The 12491-nt window shown below is 36.7% G+C and overlaps 1 long non-coding RNA gene across 1 annotated transcript; it reads left to right on the forward strand.

The window, feature by feature from the left end:
• The first annotated feature begins 7390 nt into the window (after positions 1-7390).
• On the forward strand, positions 7391-10884 carry LOC108884622 (uncharacterized). Its single transcript, XR_007813872.1, has 2 exons — positions 7391-9827; positions 9910-10884. It is a non-coding gene; the product is annotated as an uncharacterized LOC108884622 (long non-coding RNA).
• Positions 10885-12491: the final 1607 nt, after the last annotated feature.

Raw genomic sequence — 12491 nt, forward strand, 5'->3', positions numbered from 1 at the left:
CTGTTTCCCTTTTTTTGAAGCTTTATCTATCAACATATTGGAAATTTTTGGATACAGGAATATATTGCATCTGTTGTCTGGGCAGCCCCTGGACCAATCAACATGCAGTATGCATAGACATGAGTATGCAGTATGCACATGATAAGGCAGTCCAGTGTATTTGTAGATCTTTGTAGAGGTGAACTCCACTCATAGTTTCCATGGCAGATTTCCCAGTGAATAGTTTGATTTGGGTTTTTGAACAATTAAGAAAATAAAATATGTAGTAAATCATGTTTTAAATGTTTTAATGTTTTTAATCTCCACAAATCACATTTTACCATATTTTCATCAGAAAGAATGCAGATCTCTGCTGGGATAAGTTGTTGTTTGTACACAAGCAATCAAATACTGCAAATAAAATATTCAGGTTTGCGTGTGCAAACTGTTTGCAAAATGATGAAGGCAGGCTAATTCTCTACTCTGTAGCTGATTGGAGATTGCTTCTACGGGAAAGCCATCAATTTAAAATCTTTTCATTAACGTCTCTCTAACTTACAAAGGGGAAGAATTTCAGTCTCATGTCCTTGTGCGCAACATTTTCTTATCCACTCTGTGACATTGTAATATTATCAGGAGTCATTTAGGCGAGACTGGCTCTCAATGCTTCCACTTCACTGAGCAGGCTCCTTTGGTTCTACCATATGGTGCCTTTACCAAACCAGTGGTTGTGTGGTCATTTTCATAAGCTGATGATTCATATAGAGCCATGACAGTGCCAGTGTAAACATTGCTGGAGGAAAGACCATTGCTGAGCTTTGTGCCAAAAACTGAAACTGTTCAAAGACTTCATTTAAAAACGTGTGGTTTCTCTGAACAACTCTGGAGAGACTTTGCAAACCAGAGGTCATTGGTTTCATCTGCATGTACTTTTTTGAAGATGAGTGAAATTATAATTGGGGGTTCAAACTGTGTTTTGATGTTATGAAACCCAAGGAAAAGAGCATTTAATGGGGCCTTGAAGCTAAAGTGATCCTCTTGGTGAACGATCATGTAGCTGTGGTTTGCTCAACTAGTTTCCAGTTGATGAACTTGGCAAGGTCAAACTACAAGCATGGGAGCTCTGCTCCATCCCTGGTGGCTTTATACTGTTTGTGGCCAAAAGAACAAGGGGAGGGGGTGGAGAAAAGTGAGGATTTTTTACTGCTGTTAGTCGTCCCATCGATGACTCACACTGCTGGCCCTGCGTCTTTCCACAAGAGCCATAAAAGTCAGAGGCCTGTAATGACTTTCACATTGAGCAGTGGAGCTGTAAATGCACTCCCACTATCTGCAGCCCCTGACTCAGAGCAGAAACCACCAGCAGACTCATCTCCTCCTACTCCCACTGTTTCCTTTGGCTCTCCTGGCCCAAACTAGGCATTCTGTGGCATCCCCAAAATGCTTGTCAGCTATTGTCCATTTTGCCCATTCATGGTCAGGCTAAATGCTGAGCATGCAGTTTGCAAATCTTCCAGGACTAATAAATGTTGTATCCTTCCAAGTTATGTTAGTTTGTCTGACATGAAAGGACAAGAAAGCTGGGTGAATTTAAGGACCAAAAGTTACTTAAGTTACTTCACTTTTTTCCCTTTTCGTCCATAAAATGTTAGAATTTTGGGGTGATGGAAAGTCCACCAAAGTCCTAAACCAAAGACACATGGATCAAAGTTTCTTTTTTATTTTTTGAACTGGAGATTAATTTAAATTAGTTAAGAGCATGCCTACTTTTAATCTCTTGTGATTAAACCCAGTTTAAAGCCCAGAAAACCTTTGCTGATTCCAAATTGAACAAGAATTTTGTCCTGTAGAGGATCTAGAAACTTAATTTCTTATTATACTTATTATATATTATATTATATACCAGTTTTTCCCAAGAATAGGAAAATTAAACAAAAAGTTATTGACCTGCAGTAGTTTAAAAAACAAACAGTGGAATTGCTTTGTGAGTCATTTTAGAGCAAATTCATACATTAAAAACATAAGAGCACATTTGGTCTAAACAAAAACTGAATTTTGACAATTTAGAAACCTCTCCAAATTCTCTACAAAGTCTGAAAGCTAAATAGCACTGATGACATTCTAGCCTATCCACAGTGACCCTGACTCCTTGAGGCCCCTGACCTCCAGTTAAGGGAATGTCATCTTTGCAGGAATTCAGCTGGATCTCCAGAGTGAGAGAATGAGATTAAAAACACACTCTGATAAGGGGATTCTCTTCTGACTGCATTCTTCAGATTTTCTCAAGGCCAATGCATGTTTTTAAGTCTGATACCCTGTGTGTAGAGTTTGCATGTCAGGAACTGGTTTATGCTGGCTTATTTACAGACTGTGTTATTTTTTACTTAGCTGTAGTGATATTATCAGAATTTCAGAATTACCAGAATTCAGCAATGGCTTTGCTTAGTACAATGTGATGTGAAGACATGCATTGAAAAACAATGAAATCATTCTTTAATGACTTCAGACATTTTCCACAATAGGCCTTGCTTACGATGGACATTTTGGCTTGTAAACAAGAAAAGCACTTTGGATAAATATGCCATGTCTAAGAACCACTGCTTTGTGCTCAGTGTACCTGTACAACTACAGTAGAGAGAGATGTTTCTCCAATCAGTTTGTAAAGATCTACAAAGTTGCATTGGTATTACTGATAACATGTCTTTTAAAAAATAAATCCAACAGAATTTGGCCCTATTTCTACCTTTCATTCATCACTTTTCTTTCAGACTCTTGTGAACACACCTGTACTAACAGCAAATGAACAGATGCTATACAGATGCTGTTATTTTTTAAGAGGGAGGATACACTCATGTGTTGTGTGGTTGTGGTTTTGTGTGTGTGTGTTTGTATTTCCCTTATCTACATACAATCATTTTAAGAGATTTGGAAGGCAAAAAAGCAAAAACAGCTTTGGAACCATGTCAGTGGGCAGTATCAAAATGCTGATAATTTGTGTGTTTGGGGTTGTGTCTGGCCATCTATGATTTACAGAGACTTGCAGAGACTTTACAGAGAATGCTTGGTGGTCCTATGGTTCATTTTACCCAGGTGTTTCCTCTTAGAGCTGGTTTGGTGTGTACATGCTGTGTTTTAGTGACATTGACATTTCCATCATTGCTTGTGAGAGTTATTCAACATATGTCTTTGTCATTCTTATTAGCAGATGAACTTTGGTAATTTCACATAATTCCCAGCATAGCCCTGGCCAATGACAACACCAGTATGGTTCAGCTGGGGCTTTAAGGCTGCAGCAAATAAGTAAATGACCATGAGCTCTCAGACTGGTGGGTCAATGTGTCAATAATTGAAAAAACAAACAAACAACTATTTAAAGTAATCTGTCATCTTCATGTCTCTATTTTCCACCTTCCCTACTTCATTCTCTGGCAGCTTGATCAGATAGTAAAACTGAAGTTAATTTCCTGTCTGACGAAAAAACATTCTTTCCATCCTGAGTCAGCGGTGTGAGCAGTGTTTGCAGAGAAGATAATTCTATTAAAAGATTAGATCCTTTTTCCAATAAAGAAAACAGGAAGGAATGCCATATAACATTAAAAAAAATACAAGTAGTGGTCTCTATACCACAATTTCATATAAATTCACAAGTGCCACTATCATGCTTGTGCTGTAGCAGTTGGCTTTACAGATTAAACTCCAATGACAAGTCACCTTACTTATCCTCCCTGTTATTTGGGGATGTTGTATTATTCACAAATGGAAACAATCACGCTAATAAAAAGGGATATTGGCACAGGAAAAGCAGAGAACAACAACAGCTTTCATTTGAGCTGCTCCTTCTGTCAGTTGAAGTTTTTGGCTTTAAAATATTAATGCTAGATTGCCAGATTACCAGTGCAAGTCACATGTTTACAGACTTTCTGGAGGTGGTTTTGTTGACTTGTTTCATAATAGAATCAGCCTGCAGTCCAGATTTTAGCTTGTATTGAATTTCCTAAAGCAAATCAAACCCCAAGGTCAGCTCTGTTTGATGTGCTATTGAGTCCTATATTTATCACCAGTGAGAGATTTTTTCCTTTATCTGTAAATAACTTTACTGAGTAGACAAAAAAAGTATTAAAAACGTTATTCTCTATTTCCTCATGAAAACATATTTCACATCCAGCTTCTTCTCGTGTTCTCTCATATAATGTCAAGTGGATAAAGGAAATACATATATCCCCTCCACCAAACAAACCAACCAACTAACATTTCTAGATATTCCTTTTTTTTGGGACCAATGACACTGTAAGTTAATATTTATTTAGGGATACCCTCCTGACATGTTTTAAGACATAAAAATACCCTGCATTTAATAATAATAAGTTGTGTCTGTTGGTTTTTCACAAAACACTCAAGTTTTCTAGTTCAAATGATTAAAATCACATCTGTGTCTTTTGTCTCATTGAAATATATCCAAAATAGTTGTGATGTTACATGTTCATTATGACCATGTCTTAAACTGATATTTAAGGTGAGCCCAGTGAAACTTTCCTCCCTCAGTAACTATAAGCAAAAAAAGTTTTGTTAAAACTTTAAATCTGCATATCAGTTGGTTTTACTTTAATTAGTGAATGGGAGTTTGGTTGAAACTGGCACTCAAGTACTTTTATTGTTATTAGCCCATGACTGATCTCAAATATTACAGACATGTTCAACCAATGAAACTTAGAAAAATGTGTTTCGCTGCTTCTTGTTGTGTCTCCTCTACACTACAATGTTTTAACTTTGCAATTTTCCTCTTTTAAGTAGACTCTTTTTCTGACATGCATGACCCTCTGTGGGGAATAACCAGTCCCATGTGCAGTGTAAAGAGGGAGTCTACACATATGTCAGCTCAGTGGCTTCTCAGACCATTTTGTTCAGTGAAAAATTTTTTTTTGTCCCATCAACATATTGCTAATACTATTGAAGCTGTCACACATTATTTATGGTGTAGAATTTTACAACATTATTATACAGGCTCATATCTTGTGCAGCATGCATTTCTATGCTGACTTTCTGTGACACACAGTGTATGGTGTCTGTCCAAAATCCACAGCAAAAGCTAAAATTCTTCAACATACATGAGGCAAATTCCAGATCAAAAAGAAAATGGAAGAATTTTGCAAACACATCAGTGACACACCTCTGTTCCCTTGAGGAATGAATGGACTTCTGTTTGACTCACATAAATACACAGAGCTATGTGGAAATGAAGCATTTAACTCAGACAGCTCAAACAATCCAAAGACTTGGGGACAAACTACATGGTACTTGTCTTATTTACTAATTCAATTCTTAATACTTATTCAGGTTTATTTAATCACAGATCATAATGTAGGTTATGAGGACAATTGGAAGGACAATGGAAAAATATTGCCAGTGGTAAACTGCTGATATTTTTGTCACTGTGCATAGAATTAGAGTGAGCCTTTAACTTGGATTTTAAAGAAATTGTTTTGAAAACCTAATTGAATTATTATATCTTCATTTTTATTTCAGTCTTAGTTAAGTTGATTATTTTTCATAATTATTTGTGAATCTGTACACTAAAGACAATTTTGTCTTGTTGCGCTCAGTAGCCAATAAAGTGCTCTGATTTGAACTCATACACAGATTAGGCAAATAGCACTGAAGTCAATTTCCTGCAGAGGGAAGTTGGATTTATGTTGTTGAAACAGAACTGGCATAGCCTCAGCAGTTTTATCTTTCCCAATTAACCCAGAGGAGTAGAAACCTATGCAGAGAATGAACCTTTATCTTACCACAAAATAAGTTCCTGTGTGAAAACAATCTAAAGTTTATGTTAGGTCGATGTGATGTGAGTTTACACAGCACTACATTCCAGACCTTTGCTGGGTGACTCATACCTTCAAATATCCAGAGTATTCAGAGAAAGTGAAAAATAATAACATGGAACAGGGCTCAGTGGCTCCCTTTAAACCACAATGAGATGTTTGGATTTATCCTTTGGAAGCACAAGCGCATGCAACGCAGGATGGTAAGTCACAGACACTTACAGTGCATGGACAAATGGTGTAAAGCACTGTGGTATACTGATGAATCTTTTTACACCTGTTTATTGTTATAATTTGATCAGAGTTTCTTTAAAGATAAGTCTGGTGTTAATTAATATTTTTATCCCCTTGCCTACCATGCCTATGACACACATTCATGGCTACTGAAGATGAAAACCTTAGAAATGGGGTTAAAATCAATTGTTTTATTTCAAAATGAGACTTATAGTCTACAGCAATGCTAGTGGCTCTGTGAGGATGTACTTAAAGTATAGGCCTAACTCTGGGATTCTTAAACCTGGGCCTTATTTCCCCATGTTTTGGAGTGTAAATGATTGATAGGGACAAAAATCTTTAGAATCAGTGCAGTATTGAGCAAGAACCATATACACAGCCATTCAAGTCCACTAAAGTGCTTGATTTTGGAACTGACAGGCTCATAACGTCAATTATCAACATCTTTCTATTAGAGTGTAATTTTTTTTGTTTCAACAGAAACATTACAAAATGTCACTACCAAACTCAGTTGACAAAAACAGTTGCAGAGCACAAAGGTTGCTGAAATACTGGTGCCTCGATCAGTAAGTTTGTTTGTCTTATTGTGTGATACGTTTACTTCTGTCATGGACCTGAATGCTTCTGCCACCCATGTTGTGTTTGGTGAAATTACTATTTTTGTCAGTGGAGTCTGGTAGTGATATATAGTGATGTTTCTGGTTAGACAAAAAAGATCTTATGCATCTGCATTAAATTTCATGGCAATCGATCCAACAGTTGTTGATATATTGTAGTCTGCACCAAAGTAGCAGACCGAATGACAGACATTACCATCCATAGATCCATGCCACTGGCATGGCTAAAAAAGTTGAGTAATTTTCTAAAACAGCTGGGAATGTAAGTTTTAGCAAGCATTACTTAAAACTAGAGTAAGTAGTGCATTTTTTGGGGACCATTTCCTTCCATGAACCAATGCACATTTGGTGCCCTGGTGGGCATTTCTGGCAGCATGACAGTGTTTGTGGGACTTCAAAGGTGAGGTTTTTCTCTTGGTTCTAGTGATCTCCATGTGTTAGAGCAATCATACATGTACATATCAGAAAAGAAGTATCTGATTTAAGGGGTCATGGCCTATAACAAAACTCACATTAATGACTGAAATAGACAGTTGGTGGAAAAGAGTAATATGCATATTCCAGCTGGCTGAGGCTTACATAGTGCAAGAGCTATCCACTTTGCCATGTCACTCCTGCAGCCTAATACTTTCCAAAAAGTATTATGTAACACTTAAGGAGTCTTAATTTGAAAAATGTGTTTGGCGTAAATGAGAATTTATATTTAACTTTGTGTCTTTTACAAATAAGCAATAATAATAATAATAAACAATAAAGTTGTATAAAATGAAAACATGCTTTGTGACCTATCTGTACCCTGCCAGTGATTTCTATTCATTTTCTTCACTTAATTTCCTCTGCAATTACACAAAGTCTAAAGGTGACGTCCCCAGGAGCAGGACATGAATGAAGGGTACATAGTGGTCTTATAAAAGACCCATTCAGGTTTGGCTGTGAGTGGGACTCTTAAAGCCAAGTCGAGTCCACTTTTAATAGCAGATTAGGAAATCTTCTGGATGAGAGATGTGAGGACCTGGAACCCATGGTTATTATCTGGGAACTCTTACTGAGGTCACGTGGCCTGGAAAACAGCTGCATAAAAAATTGCATCTAATTCTCTGTTCGTGAGAATGAATTCTTCATGTTCTGGTGGTTCTCATGAGTTGGTTTGGGGTTGCATGCATAGGATTTATAAAGTTTTTAAGTGTTTTTGTGTTGTTTTTTTCTGTATATATTAAAAATGTAAGCAATGTTTTTTTAAGAAAACAAATCATGCTAAACCAGAGGAAACAAAAGTGATTTACAATTCAGAGGGGTTTAAATTAGTTTGGATGTGGTTTGTAATGACACAAACTGCAGTGTGTGTTTAAAAAGAAATATAAAAACAAATTAGCAATTTGTTTGCAAAATTTGAAACATAAATCTTTTAAATGTTACCATGCAGGAATCTTTAATAATCATAACTCATCATCACCATAACTTCAATGGTACAATGTTCAGTTTCAATACAACTATATTCAATTTCCAGTTTCTACCTTTGTCTTTTATCCTCTTTGCAGTAGATTTTTGCCCACTTGGCATTCACATCTCCTCTGCAATGTTTCCTTCACTCTCCTTCTCTTCATTGTTCCTCTCACCACTTCTCTCGCTTCAACTTCTACACCATCTCTCCTCCTCCTCTTCCTCTCTGATCCCCCTCTTTTTCTCATCACCGTCCTCTGTTCAGTCTCCCACATCCTCTTGGATTCCTCTCTTGGTCTCATGCTCATGACTCATCATCCCACATGGAAACATTTTCTCTGTGAATGTGAGAGAGATTTTACTGCTGTTAATGAAAATTTAAACAAACAACCCCCACCCCCACCCCCACCCCCAATGCGGAGCAAAGGGAAAAAGTGAAAAAAGGGAAATCTGCTTTTTCTCCTCTTATCCAAATATTGCTACTTTTGATGAAAGCTTTATAAACTTGTCTATGATGCATTAGCATTTAGTATCTGGTAATGGCAAACAACATGTGAAATGTCAGACAATTTGTCAGTGAAGACTGCCCCCTAGTGGCTCATCCCGTCCCTTATGTAACATCTTCCCCTATCCAAGGCATTCCCTGTTAGGTTAAACCTCTCAGCTATCATGAGGCTGCTTAACAGATCATCTCCACCTGATTTAGACATTGCCAGAACTGCTGAACTATGTCATTTCCAGACTCCACCTGCACAAACTATATTTTTAAAAAGTTATTATATTTATTTAATGTGTATGAATTCATAATATGTACATAGTTATCACTATCACATTTATCCAACAGCTCCAGTTACTAGTTACTTTTCAGTTTAAGATTTTACTGGAGAAAAGAAACCAACATGATAAAATGCATCATGTTGTGGAATATCAACCTTCCTTCTCCTTCCTAAATGTTTTGGCTTGTGTCTCAAAAAACAGTGTCTGGGGCTTGTTGTCACATTTCAAATGTCTAAGAGTTCTTCAGCCTCTCATTTAAACAACTGTTTGAGGCACAATATGTAAAAAGATCCAGTTTTCCACAAAAAAGCACAGACTGCAGAACAATACAAAATCAACAGGTACACACTTTTGAAGCAGAATTTAGTTTTTCTTTTGTCTTGTGACCGTTACAAAAGGCCCCACTCTTACACTTGAAACCACTGAACTAACATGCCTATAAAGTAGTTAAAACCAGCTCTACCTCAAAGAGCTACATCAGTAAAACATTGCTCACACATTAATGTATCAGTATTAACAACCCAATAATGTCACCCGAGAGCCTTGCAGTCCTCTGTAACATCATGTGATTGGCATGTTCTATGATGCAATGCAGAGGACACCTTTGACCCCTGGAAAAAATGACCTCACAAAACATAGACTCTAAGTGAACATCTGGGTGAAAGACACTAGGACACTGACTCGGTTGAAATCCCATAACTTTTCTTTTTTTTCACCATAACACACACAAAAAGAAACAAATCTATCCAGTAAGATCTTTCCAGTAATCTTTCCTCTCTTTTTTAGTTTCTTCTGTGTTCATGTTAACTGTCTCTACAATCTGCTATCTGTCTGGAGGCTCACTGTAAACAAAAATAAGAGGATTATACAAATAATACAAAACAGCAATCTCAACCAGTTCAAGGTAAACAGGTTGGACTGGAAACATCTGAGCGACAAAGACCTCTGCGGTGTAAACCATGTAAGTTATTAAAAAACTCAACAAAGGAAAGATCTTAAGTGCTCACAACTATTTTTGTAACAACAGCTGTAATTTATTACAGGACACTTGTGTTTGACAGCATATTCTTGGATTGGTGCAACCAGCAGTGACTGGTGAGTTCTGTTTATACAGTTAATGTTACCATTTTTAGAGTTGAACTCTGCATGCCATGACCTTTAACCTTTACTGAAGCAAGTAGCTACTGCTGCTTGCCTCTGTGGGGCACTTCACTTTGAGGCTGAAATACAGGTCATGCATTACACAGGATGAACAAAAAAAGATCACAATTTTAAAAAAATTGTCTAAATCCTAACTGGCCTTCTTCATTGAACCAATATGTGACTATTAAACCCTGCTGCTGGACCCACAGCAGTAAAAATCCAATAAACCTATTCTGAAAACACAGCATGACCTTACGTCCTCACTTCAAAGCATTCTTCTAGCTGGTTCACAACATTGCCTTGACATATTTTATGTATTATATGAATGTGCAAAATGGTGTCAGTTATCCACACGCATCAAGTTACCTAGCATTAATGGTCTGAAAGGGTTTTAAGGAGCACCAGAACTGTTCTGTAAAGACTGATTTAGTATCCACATGCAGGATAGAAGCTCATGTTTTTCAAACAAACTCATTTTCCTCACCAGTTAAGTTAAAGATGTGCAGAGATTTGTGCTGCACTGGGCTTCTTCCCTGTGTGTATGAAACCTGTCAGTGTACAAATATTTACAGAAACTTTACATTCACTGGCTAGTCATTGAAAGTAATCAGGGTTCAATTGTGGAGCATTTACAAAATTCACAAATTCATCAAACACATTCCTCAAAGTTTTAGAACATTGTCACAGTTTTTTTTTAAAATGTACACAGTTCAAGTCCAGTGCATAACCTTGAAAAGTTAAGCTGCTCCAGGTTAAAGATAGATAAATAAAAATAAGGTACTAATACCTAGATCAGCAAAGTGATTAAAAGCTTTAAAACAAATGTGAAATAAAAAGTGCAGTATTTCCCTCCTAAATATAGTGGAGTAAAATAATGAGGTAACATAAAACATATCAGTACAAGCACTTGAACTGTTGAATGAACTATTACTTTCTCCACCAACACACTGCCCAACATTATTAACACAGACACTAATACTCAAATCAATATAGATTTGTAGAAATGAATTAAAGATATTTAATTATTTATCAATTATCAACATTTATTTATTAATTGAATCATGCACTTAGTTGTGTTGACTATTTTGGCAGCATTTTTATTTTACTTGATTATTCTTGTATTTATTGATAAACCTTTCTTTATTTATTGGTATTATATTTACATTAGAATTATTTATCTTTTTTCCCACATAGGGATTGCTCCAACAAGTCTGTGGTTGATATACCACATATACTTCCTGACCCACACCCTGCAATAGTATTGGCCTATTGAGGGATCAAACCCACAACCTCAGCATTATTAGCACCACATGCTAACCAACTGAGCTAACCAGTCATACATCTTAGTGGAACTGTACATGGATACAACTCTACAACACAGACACCTAATGTAGAGTACCATGTCGGCTTTTAAGTATATCAAATCCTAAATAAGGTCTGTATCTTTTCATTTGATATTGTGCTTTGGTGGTGCAATTGCCAAACCAGCTGGCAAACAGTAAGTGTACTTAAAGCTTTACTGGTGACTTTGACACTGCATACGAACTAAGATGGGTCACATCAATATGGTTAAAATGTATTTTTGCACTAAAGGACCTCAGCTGAGCTCAGCATTTCATCAGTCCAATAAGTTGCGTGGGTGCGTGTGCCAACATGTACAAATTTAGTGCTGTTGTGACAGTCTCAAAGTCAGCAGCAAAACAGAAGCGTGATCAGGCTCAGTTACCTTCTCACGCTTGTGCTGACTGACTCTGGCATGCTGAGCTGTCATGATGCCAAATGCTAGTTCAACACATGTCTAGACATGAGTTTGAGTGAACACGTGTTTGTATACAGTTAATTCGCAAACACATACTGTGTTATTTCACATTATAGACTGAATAACAAACTAAACCACTGAAATGCATTCAGTACATAAATATATGCAGGACAATGAATAAACAAAAAGGATATCAAATTCAGTGTTTAAAGGTACGACAAAGCAATGCAAAATATTCCTATTTACATAAAGGAGGATGTGGCCTCGATTGTTACTAAATTTTACTTAAAATGGTGAACAAGGAAGAACACAGAAAATGTAACAAGACTGATACAAAGTCTGGCAATTTCCATGTGCCTTGCTCAAAACAAAACAAACCATGCCAAGAACTAAATGAGTTTCTCACCACCACAAACAAGCGAAGGCTTGCCATTATGTATCTAATTACACGCCAAATCACATCAAATGCATGCCACTTCCTTTAAGGACAAACTACACTGTAGATCAAATAACTTTAAAGCAAATATGTAATGTATGCCTCAAATTCTCTGTCCAAACAGGATGCAGAGGGGACTAACAAGAAAAAAAAAATCACCATAAGACTTTTATTTTTAGGTATTCATGAACAGATGGCAGCCAGATATGCCTTTCCATCAGTTCTCAGTGATGTTAATCCAAGATGATGACATATTTTGTGAGCATTAATCCTAATTGTAGTAACAT

Source organism: Lates calcarifer, linkage group LG1, assembly GCF_001640805.2.
Source record: "Lates calcarifer isolate ASB-BC8 linkage group LG1, TLL_Latcal_v3, whole genome shotgun sequence".
In the NCBI taxonomy this organism is placed as follows: Eukaryota; Metazoa; Chordata; class Actinopteri; family Centropomidae; genus Lates; species Lates calcarifer.